Below are 12164 nucleotides of genomic sequence, written 5' to 3' on the forward strand. Positions count from 1 at the left end.
GGGGGTTGGGTTGTTCCAGAGACTGGAGGTACCAAAGAAATTTAGAAAAGAAATATAAGCCACTAGAATTCTGAAAGATTTTCCAATTTTATTTTTTAAGTTATTTATTAAATATCTAACAAGCAGGTACACTTGTTGTGTTCCAGACACTATGCCATGTGTTGCGGACAGAGAAATAAAAGAATTCCATTTGCCATTAAGGAGAGAGAGATGTTTTCCCCATGAATGTTCACAGATCACGATCCTACACTGTTAATCAACACAGGTCTCATTGGTGTTTTGGGCAACATAATGTGATAATATTATACCAAAAGGCATAACCTATAGTATGCAATAATATACAACATTAACACCAGAGAAATTTTTATTACTCTAAAAAAATAAATGTAAAGAAAGACTTATCTGTGTATATTAAACAGACATTTAATATATGCCTATTATGTGGCAGGGAAACAATACAGCTTATATTCTAGTTAAGGAAAATAATAAATAATTAACCATTAATAAGTACAAAGGATAAAAGAAATACAGAAATAAACAAATAAAAAGGATAATTACACTGCCTTTATAGATGCTACAAGATCATGTGATGGGATAACTTGTGTTAGAAGTCCTGTATCAGATAGTCTGGTCAGAAAAGTCCTTAGTAAGGAAGTGATAAATAAGTGAAAGACACAGAATGGTTAAACATGTGAAGAAAGGAGTAAGCATATTCCAAAGAAATAGAATAATAAGCACAAATGCAAAATTTGCCACACATTTGAGGAACAAAAAGAAACGAACAGGGGTGCCTGGGTGGCTCAGTCAGTTAAGCATCTGCCTCTGGCTCAGGTCACAATCCCAGAGTCCTGGGATGGAGCCCCAAGTTGGGTTCCCTCCTCAGTGGGGAGTCTGCTTCTCCCTCTGCCCCGCCCCCCCAGCTTGTGCTCTCTTTCACTCTCTCTCTCAAATAAAATCTTAAAAAAAAAAAAAGAAAGACTCAATAGAATCAGTGAAGGAAAACCTATGAAAACCTATGACCTAAGTCTTAAAAGGCCCAGATTATACAGAACTTAATATTTTTAATTCAAGCATAATTAATATACAGTGTTATTTAATTTCAGGTATACAACATAATGACTCAATAATTCTATGCATTATTCAGTGCTCATCATGATATGTGTACTCTTAATCCCCTTCACCTATTTCACTCACCCCCACCCACCCATCTCCCCTCTGGTAACCACCAGTTTGTTCTCTAAATAAAGCATCTGGTCTTTTGTCTCTTTCTTCTTTGTTCATTTGTTTTTAAATTCCACAAGAGTGAAATCATATGGTATTTGCCTTTCTCTGACTAACTTGTTTCACTAAGCATTATACTATCTAGATCCATTCATGTTGTTGCAAATGGCAAGATATCATTCTTTTTTATGGCTGAGTAATATTCCAGTCTGTGTGTGTGTGTGTGTGTGTGTGTCTTCTTTACCCACTATGAATGGACACTTGAGTTGGTTCCATAATTTAGCCCTTGTAAATAATGCTGCAATAAACAAAGGGGTGCATACATCTTTTTGAATTAGTGTTTTAATTTTCTTTGGATACCTGGTAGTGGAATTACTCGGTCATATGAATAGAGCTTTATTTTTTTAAAAGAACAATAAGAAGTACTGAAAGGTTCTAAATACAAAAGTAAAACTGACTTGCTTTTTGCCTTGAAAAATATCAGTTTGATTGCTAGGTGAATACGTTTCAAAACTTCCAACTGGCCAATACAAAGCAAGAGGAACTAGACTTACCCTCCTGACTGACACAATTAAAAAACTGGACAAAATATATGAGATAAAAGTTTTCATACATGGACCATCAGGTAGAACAGCATAATGATTTTTTTTTTTAAAGATTTTATTTATTTTTTGACAGAGAGAGAGACAGCAAGAGAGGGAACACAAGCAGGGGGAGTGGGGGAGGGAGACACAGGCTCCCTGCAGAGCAGGGAGCCTGATGCTGGGCTCGATCCCAGGACCCTGGGATCATGACCTGAGCTGAAGGCAGACGCTTAATGACTGAGCTACCCAGGTGCCCCCAGGATAATGATTCTTGAGAAAGAAAGCAAATGAGGTGAACCCCATGATTGCTCCTAGCTTACTGCCTGCAGAAAGTATACAAGCCGCAGAATATAAAGGGACAACCCAGTTAGAGCTCACAGATCCCTTTGTTGAGAAAACAGAGCTGGGGGTTCAGAAAGAATACAGAGGATAGAGTTCACAGGGCAGATTATCACTAGGAGAGTGCTTCAATGAGAGAGCACTCTAGAGATCTACGGCGAGTTCTCAAATCTTCAGCTAAGTACTGATCAGCACATGCATATGAAGAAATAATGCCCAAGGCTGGAGGTAGGGAGGAGGATAAAATATCTAACAGGATAAGATGGAACAAGTCCAGGAATTCACATACAGATGGGAAAGTTTTGTGTTCCCATCAACCAGAGTGGAAAACCTCATAATTCAAAAGGAATCACAGAGTATTCAAAGGGTATATTGCCTCAGCAGAGGGCGAAATTAACCAAAAACTAAAGATATATCTAGTCCTGCCTAACAAATTTAAAGCAAGCCTCAATAAGATCATAGTATTTCCAAATAACTAAACTGTATCTAGAACAAAGCTTAGGATGATTTATAGGGATACAAAAATATCCAGACACCAAAAAGATGAAAATTCAGAATTTACAGAATCCAAACAAAATTACCAGGAATACAAAGAAACAGAAAGTACAACCCATAATGAGAAGGAAAATCAATTATTAGAAACAGACCAAGAAATGACACAAATGATAGTATTTGTAGACATCGATATTAAAAAAGTCATTGTGCCTATATTCCCTATATTCAAGAAGATAGAGGAAAGACTGAGCATGTTAAAATAAATGCATGGAATATATAAAGAAAAGTTGAATGAAACTTACAGCAATGAAAAATATACTGAACAGATTTATGAGCAGATGAGACATCAAAGAAGATACAACTAGTGATTTTGAAGATAAAGCAATATAATCTATATAAGGTCAAACACACAGAAAGAAAAAATACTAAAAATAGATGAACAAAGCATCAGTAAACTGGGACACAACTTCAAGTGGACTAATTTAATGTAATCTGAGTCCTCAAAGAGGAAAAAGGAATCAGAAGAAATATTTTAAAAATTAATGGCTGAACTGTTTCCAAATTTGATAAAAACAGTAAGTCCACAGATTTAAGAAGCTCCACACAGCCAAAACACAAGAAGTGGAAAGAAAATGAACATCCTAATTAATGGATAAAAATCCATGGTAGAAGGTGCATGACAGAGAATCCATGATAGAAAAATCTTAAAAACAGAAAAATTATATATTATATATACAGATACTAAGATAAAAATGACAGCAAATTTCTAGTTAGAAACAATGCAAGTCAAAAGACATCTTTCAAAAAGAGTACAATAAAGACAAGTACACAAAAGATAAAAAGAATGAATCACCAGCAGACCTATACTAGAATAAATTTTAAAGTCTTTAGAATTGAAGGAAAATGTCACCAGATGAAATTCTAGATCTACACAAAATCATCGAGACCACCAAAAATGGTAAATTTGTGCTTAAATATAAAAAATATGTTTTCTAATAACTCTCTTTAAAAAGAGCAATAATGTATTATTGGATCTGTAACATATATAGAAATAAAATATATGAAACATACACAAAGGCCAGAATGGAGAAATGAAAGCATACTATTATGTTTTTATACTATATGTGAAGTTGTATAACTTGAAGACAGACTGTGATAAATTAAAATATATACTATAAACTAAAGCAACCACTGAAAAACAAAACAGTTATAAGTAATAAGCCAACAAAAGGGGTAAATTAAGTCATAAAAAACACTCAAACGAAATAAAGGCAGATAAAGAGGAAAAGGAAACATTATATGGGACAAATAAAAAACAAGAGAACAAATTTAGGGACACCTAGGTGGCTCATTCAGTTAAGCACCTGCCTTTGGCTCAGGTTATGATCCCAGGGTCCTGGGATCGAGTCCCACATCGGGCTCCCTGTTCAGTGGAGAGTCTGCTTCTCCCTCTCCCTCGGCCTCTCATGAGAGAACTCATGTGCTCTCTCGCTCGCTCACTCTGTCTCGCACTCAAATAAATATCTTTTTAAAATTTTTAAAAAAACAAGAGAACAGACTTAAATCCAACCATATCAATTACCACATTAAATATAAACCATACTCTTGACCATAATACAAGTCTTAATAAATTTGAAAGGATTCAAATCATACAAAGGATATTTCCTATCCACAATGGTATTAATTTAGAAAGATACAGGAATGCCTTAGGATTTCTAGGAACCAAACAACAAATTTCTAAATAACTCATGGATTGAAAAAGAAATTAAAAGAAAAATTAGGAACACTTTCAACTGAATGAAAATTAAAACATCAAAATTTGTAGGATGCAGCAAAAGGAGCAGTTAATGGACAATTTATAGCGTGAAAACACCTATATTAGAAAAGAAAAATGACCTCAAAGCAATGACCTCAGCTTTCACCCTGAGACAATAGAAAAAAACTAAATTAAATACAAAGGAATAGGCAAAAGGAAATAAAGAGCAGAATTCAATGAAATAAAAAATAGAAAATAAATATGTGAAACTAGAAGATGATTCTGGGAGAAGATAAATAAAATTAGTGAGACTCTATATCATAATGACCAGGGGGAAAAAAGGTAAAAAGATATATGTACTCCAATGTTCACTGAAGCATTATTTATAATAGCCAAGATATGGAAACAACCTAAGTGTCCATCAATGATAAATAAATGGATAAGGAAGATGTGGTGTGTGTGTGTCTGTAATGGAATACTACTAACTATAAAAAAGAATGAGAGGAAGAGGCAAGATGGCAGAAGAGTAGGGGACCTCATTTCATCAGGTCCCTCAAATTTAGCCGGATATCTATCAAACCATTCTGAACACCCACAAAATCAGCCTGAGATATAAGAAAATATATCTGGAACTCTAAAAGCAGAAAAGCGAGGGCTTTTTGTAAGGTAGGATGTATGGAGTATTGGAATGTGGAGAAGTACTGGAAGATAAATGGAGGAAGGAGGGAGCCTCCATAAGCTGGCTACTGGAAAGTGGTATAACACTGGAGCACAAAATCAGAACCCTTAGAAATCTGTTCCAGTGAGAGATATCCCTTTGTGAAAGGGGCTCGGGGGATGAAAAGGGCAGAATTCTAGGTGGGTCATTGTGGTCTCAGGATCCCAGGAGACACAGAATGAACAGGGGTGTATCAAACAGTAGAGTGCCCAAGCAGGGGACTGAGGAAACTAGTTATGGTCAGAGAGCCCAGGAGGGACTCAGCTCCGGTCACCATAAACCACAAGCCCGGACCGTTAGGAGACCACTCTTAGCCTGAGCACCCTGAGAAGGACTGGAACGTGTGGGCTGTTTACTATCCCCTGGGAGGGGCGAAGAGGCTGCACCCACAACTGGGCAAAAGCTCTCAGGGCCCTGGAAAGGACAGCCGTAACCTGGGAGCAGTGACGGTTCCCTGGGACTACACCCTAGGAGGACTGCAGTGGGCACGTACCACAGGAGTCTGCGGAGTTTGGCACACACAGAAGTGGAGACTATTTGACCCAGAGGGTTTATTGAAGAGGGGGGACTGGGATCTTGAGGGTCTGGGCCGGAGATCCAGCACGGCTATTTTTGCTCTGACCCTCTGAAGAGGGCGGAAAGCCTCCAGGAAACAAAAGCCACAAAGATGACCAGCTTACATTCCTCTGACAAGGGGAGGTGCAACTTGGCCCAGGCAAAGACCACTGAGAAATAGCAAAACAGGCCCTCCCCCAGAAGACAGACTGGAAGAACAGCTGTACTACAACTGTATGGATTCCACAAAACTGTGAAACTCCAGTGCCAGGAGAAAATAGTATATTGAGCTCCAGGTGTTTCCTCATGACTTATCTTTCAGTCTAAAATTTTCCTTTTTTTTTTTTTTTACCTTTTTCCCATTTCAACTAGATTCTTATTTTACCAACTTATGGTTTTAAGTTGCTTTTTAACTTATTTTTTTGCATCTACATTTTATAGATATATGCTTCATTTTAGTCCTTTTTTCACTCTACTCAATTTTATTTGTAAATATATATTTAACATTTATAATTTTTATATTTATAATTATATTTATATTCTATATTTATAATTATATAATTTATTTTATATATATATATATATATAAGCTTTCCTTTCTTTGGAATTTTGGGATGTGGTGTCTTCTAACACACAGACCAAAATTCAATCAGGAACAAGTAGATCACCCTGCTTTGTCCACCCTGCGAGAGTATAGTCTCTTCCCCTCCCCACCCCCTTGTTTTGTTTTGTTTCTTTTGGTTTTGTTTGCTTTTTCTGTTGTGGCTTCTGACCACTTCAGATTTGTCTAGTGTGTATTTTGCTTGGGTCGTGGTTGATATTTTGGACTCTACTCATTCGCTTACCCATTCTTCTCTGGGCAAAATGACTAGAAAGAGGAATTCACAACAAAAGAAAGAACCAGAGGCAATGTTCTCTGACACAGAGCTAATTGATGTGGATATAAGTAAGATATCAGAGATGGAATTCAAGATAGCAATTATAAAGTTAATAGCTAGGCTTGAGAAAAGCAAAAATGACAGTACAGAATCTCTAAGGGCAGAAATGAGATCTAATCAGGCCAAATTTAAAAATGCTATGAATGAGATACAGTCTACATTGGATGCTCTAACAGTTGGGGTCAGTGAGGCAAAGGAAGGAAGTTGAGCAAAAGAGAGAAAGACAACTCAGAGCCCATGAAGAAAGGCTTTGAGAATTTAATGATGCCTTGAAACAAACCAATGTCAGAATTATTGGGATCCCAGAGGGGGTGGAGAGAGAGAGAGAGGGCTAAAAGGTATATTCGAGCAAATTATGGCTGAGAATTTCCCTAATCTGGGGAAGGAAACAAGCACTCATGTCCAAGAGGCAGAGAGGACCCCCCCAAAATCAACAAAAATAGATCAATACCCCAACATATAATAGTGAAGCTTGTAAATCCTGTGGGGGAGGGGGGGAAGCTATCCTGAGAATAGCTAGGGAGAGGAGGTTCCTTATATACGGAGTGAAGAACATCAGAATAACATCAGACCTATCCACAGAAACCTGGCAGGCCAGAAAGGGCCAATGAGATATATTCAGGGTACTAAATGAGAAGAACATGCAGCAAGGCTGTCATTCAGAATGGAAGGAAAGAGAGAGAGCTCCCAGGACAGACAGAAACTGGAAGAATATGTGATCACCAAGGCAGCCCTGCAAGGAATATTAAATGGGATACTGTAAGTGAAGAGAGACCCCAAGAGTAATATAGACCATAAAGAAACAGAGACAGATCTACAGAAACAGGGACTTCACAGGCAATACAATAGCATTAAATTAATATCTGTCAATAGTTACTCTGAATGTAAATGGGTTAAATGCTCCAACCAAAAGACACAGGTTATCAGATTGGATAAAAAAGCAAGAATCATCTTAGACCTAAAGACACCTCCAGACTGAAAGTGAGGGGGTGGAGAACCATTTACCATGCTAATGGACCTCAAAAGAAAGCTGGGGTAGCAATCCTCCTAACAGACAAATTAGATTTTAAACCAAAGACTGTGATAAGGGATGAAGAGTGACACTATATCATACTTAAGGGGTCTATCCAACAAGATTTTCTAACAATTGTAAATATTTATGCCCCCAATATGGGACAGCCAATTATATAAACCAAAGTAAAGAAACATATTGATAATAATACATTAATCGTAGGAGATTTCAACATCCCACTCACAGCAATGGACAGATCATCTAAGCAGAAGACCAACAAAGAAACAAGGGCTTTGAATGACACACTGGACCAGATGGACTCCACAGATATATACAGAACATTCAATCCTAAAACAAGAGAATATTCATTCTTCTCAAATGCATATGGAACTTTCTCCAGAATAGATCATACATTGGGTCACAAATCAGGTCTCAACTGATACCAAAAGACTGAGATTATTCCCTGGATATATTTAGACCACAATGCTTTGAAACCGTAACTCAATCATAAGAGGAAATTCGGAAGGAACTCAAACACTTGGAGGTTAAAGAGCATCCTGTTAAAGAATGAATGGGTCAACCAGAAAATTAAAGAAGAGCTTAAAAAATTCATGGAAACTAATGAGAATGAAAACACATCAGTTCAAAACCTCTGGGATACAGCAAAGGCAGTCCTAAGAGGGAAGGAAGTACATAGCAATTACAAGCCTTTCTCAAAAAACTAGAAAAATCCCAAATATACAAGCTAACCTTAAACCTAAAGGACCTGGAGAAAAAACAGCAAACAAAGCCTAAACCCAGCAGGAGAAGAGAAATAATGAAGCTCAGAGCCCTAACCAGAAGAACAGTAGAACAGATCAATGAAACTAGAAGCTGGTTCTCTGAAAGAATTAAAAAAATCAATAAACCTCTGGCCACACTTATCCAAAAGAAAAGAGAAAGGACCCAAATTAATAAAATCACGAATGAAAAGGGAGAGATCATGACCAACACCAAGGAAATAGAGACAATTCTAACAATATACCATGACAACTATATGCCAACCAATAAATTAGGCAATCTGGAAGAAATGGATGCCTTCCTGAAAACTTACAAACTACCAAAACTGAACCAGGAAGAAATAAAAAATCTGAACAGACCAATAACCAGCAAGGAAATTGAAGCAGTAATCAAAAATCTCCCAAAAAAACAAGAATCTAGGGCCAGATGGCTTCCCAAGAGAATTCTATCAAATATTTAAAGAAGAAGTAATACCTATTCTACTGAAGCTGTTTCAAAAAATAGAAATGGAAGTAAAACTTCCAAACTCATTCTATGAGGCCAGTATTATCTTGATCCCAAACCAGCTAAAGACCCCTTCAAAAAGTAGAATTACAGACCAATATCCCTGATAAACATGGATGCCAAAATACTCACCAAGATACTAGCCAATAGGATCCAACAGTACATTGAAAGGATTATTCACCACAGCCAGGTGGGATTTATTCCTGGGATGCATGAGTGGTTCAACATTTGCAAATCAATCAACGTGACAGATCACATTAATAAAAGAAAAAACAAGGACCAAATGATCCTCTCAATTTATGCAGAAAAAGCATTTGACAAAATACAGCATCCTTTCTTGAATAAGTCTTCAAACTATAGGGATAGAGGGAACATACCTCAATATTATAAAAGCCATCTATGAAAAGCCCACTGTAAATATCATTCTCAAAGGGGAAAAACTGACAGCTTTTCCCTTAAATCAGGAACATGACAGGGATGCCCACTCTCATCACTATTGTTCAACATAGTACTAGAAGTCCTAGCCTCAAAAATCAGACAACCAAAAGAAATAAAAGGCATTCAAACTGGCAAAGAAGAAATCAAACTCTCTCTCTTCGCAGATGACATGATTCTTTATGTAGAAAACCCAAAAGACTCCACCCCAAAATTGCCAGAACCCATACAGGAATTCAGCAACATGGCAGGATAGAAAATCAATGCACAGAAATCAGTTGCATTTCTATGCACTAACAATGTGGCTGAAGAAAGAGAAATTAAGGAATTGATTCCATTTACAACTGCACCAAAAACCGTAAGATACCTAGGAGTAAATCTAACCAAAGAGGTAAAGGATCTGTACTCTAGAAACTAGAGAACACTTATGAAAGACATTGAGGAAGACACAAAGAGATAGAAAAACACTCCATGATCATGGGTTAGAAGAATAAACATTGTTAAAATGCCTGTGCTGCCTAGAGACATCTACACATTCAATGCAATCTCTATAAAAATACCATCTGCATTTTTCACAGAACTGGAACAAACAATCCTAAAATTTGCATGGAACCAGAAAAGACCCCGAATAGCCAGGGGATTGTTGAAAAAGAAAACCAAAGCTGGGGGCATCACGTTGCCCGATTTCAAGCTTTATTACAAAGCAGTGATTACCAAGAGAGCATGGTACTGGCACAAAAACAGACACATAGATCAATGGAACAGAATAGAGAGCTCAGAAATGGAACCTCAACTCTATGGTCAACTAATCTTAAACAAAGCAGGAAAAAATATCCAAAAAGACAGTCTCTTCAATAAATGGTGCTGTGAAAATTGGATAGCCACATGCAGAAGAATGAAACTGGACCATTCTCTTACACCATACACAAAGATAAACTCAAAATGGATGAAAGACCTCAGTGTGAGACAGGAATCCATCAATATCCTAGAGGAGAACACAGGCAGTAACCTCTTCGAACTTGGCCACAGCAACCTCCTGCAAGACGCATCTCTAAAGGCAAGGGAAAGAAAAGCAAAAATGAACTATTGGGGCTTCATCAAGATAAAAAGCTTCTGCACAACAAAGGAAATAGTCAACAAAACTAAAAGGCAACCTACAGAATGAGAGAAGATATTTGCAAATGACTTAAAAGATAAACGGCTGGTATCTAAGATCTATAAAGAACGTCTCAAACTCAACACCCAAAAAACAAATAATCCAGTCAAGAAATGGGCAGAAGATATGAACAGACACTTCTCCAAAGAAGACATACAAATGGCTAAAAGACACATGAAAAAATGCTCAACATCACTTACTGTCAGGGAAATACAAATCAAAACCACAAAAATGAGATACCACCTTACACCAGTCAGAATGGCTAAAATTAACAAGACAGGGAACAACAGATGTTGGAGAGGTTGTGGAGAAAGGGGAACCCTCTTACACTGTTGGTGGGAATGCAAACTGGGGCAACCACTCTGGAAAACAGTATGGAGGTTCCTCAGGACATTAAAAATAGAACTACCCTATGACCTAGCAACTGTACTACTGGGTATTTACCCCAAAGATACAGATGTAGTAAAAAAGAAGAGGCACATGCACCCCAGTATGCACAGCAGCAACATCCACAATAACCAAACTGTGGAAGGAGCCCAGATGTCCTTCAAGAGATGAATAGATAAAGATGATGTGGTTCATATATACAGTGGAATATTACTCAGCTATCAGAAAGGATGAATACCTACCATTTGCATCGATATGGATGGAACTGCCTCTAGTTATTATACTAAGTGAAATAAGTCAATCAGAGAAAGACAATTATCATATGGTTTCACTCATATGTGGAATGTAAGGAATAGCACAGAGGACCATAGGGTAAGGGAGGGAAAACTGAATGGGAAGAAATCAGAGAGGGAGAGACTCTTAACTCTGGGAAACAAACTGAGGGTTGTGGAAGGGAGGAGGGTGGGGTGACGGGGTAACTGGGTGATGGGCATTAAGGAGGGCACGTGATCTGATGAGCATTGGGTGTTATACACAACTAATGAATCACTGAACACTACCTCAAAAACTAATGATGTACTTACTATACATTGGCTAATTGAATTTAAATAAATTTAAAAAAAAGAAATTTAGCCTCAGGACAAACTCCAGGGAATCACTCCTGGTTTCTTCTACTTTTTATTTTACTCATAAATGTTGATTAAGAAAGTAAAAACAAAAAAAAAAGGGGGGGGGTGCCTAGGTGGCTCAGATGGTTAAGCGTCTGCCTTCGGCTCAGGTCATGATCTCCGGATCCTGGGATCGAGCCCCACATACAGCTCCCGGCTCAGTGAGGAGTCTGCTTCTCCCTCTCCCTCTGCCTCTCTCCCCTGCTCATGCTCTCTGTCTCTCTGTCTCTCTGTCTCTGTCTCAAATGAATAAATTAAAAGGAAAAAAAGAAAGAAGGTAAAAAAAAAAAAGAGAGAGAGAGAGAGAATGAAATCTTGCCATTTGTGACAACATGGATGGAACCTGAGGGTACTATGCTAAGTAAAATAAGCCACACAGGGAAAGAAAAATATCATATAGTTTTACTTACATATAGAATCTAAAAAATAAAACAAGCAAACAAAACAAAACTCATGGATACAAAGAACAAGTTGGTGTTTGCCAGAGAGGAGGTAAGTTGGGAAGTGGGTGAAGTGGGTCAAGAGGTGAAAAAAAATTCCAATTATAAAATAAATAAGTTGTGGGAATGTACAGCATGGTGATTATAGTCAATAATATTGTATTGCATACCTGAAA

The 12164-nt window shown here is 37.5% G+C and overlaps 1 protein-coding gene across 1 annotated transcript in view; it reads right to left on the minus strand.

The window, feature by feature from the left end:
- CUNH12orf40 (chromosome unknown C12orf40 homolog) overlaps nt 1-12164 on the minus strand; it is a 71518-nt gene that overhangs the window by 35623 nt on the left and 23731 nt on the right. The window lies entirely within an intron of this gene.

Source organism: Mirounga leonina, unplaced genomic scaffold, assembly GCF_011800145.1.
Source record: "Mirounga leonina isolate KUSES-001 unplaced genomic scaffold, KU_Mleo_1.0 Mir_201, whole genome shotgun sequence".
Lineage (NCBI taxonomy): Eukaryota > Metazoa > Chordata > Mammalia > Carnivora > Phocidae > Mirounga > Mirounga leonina.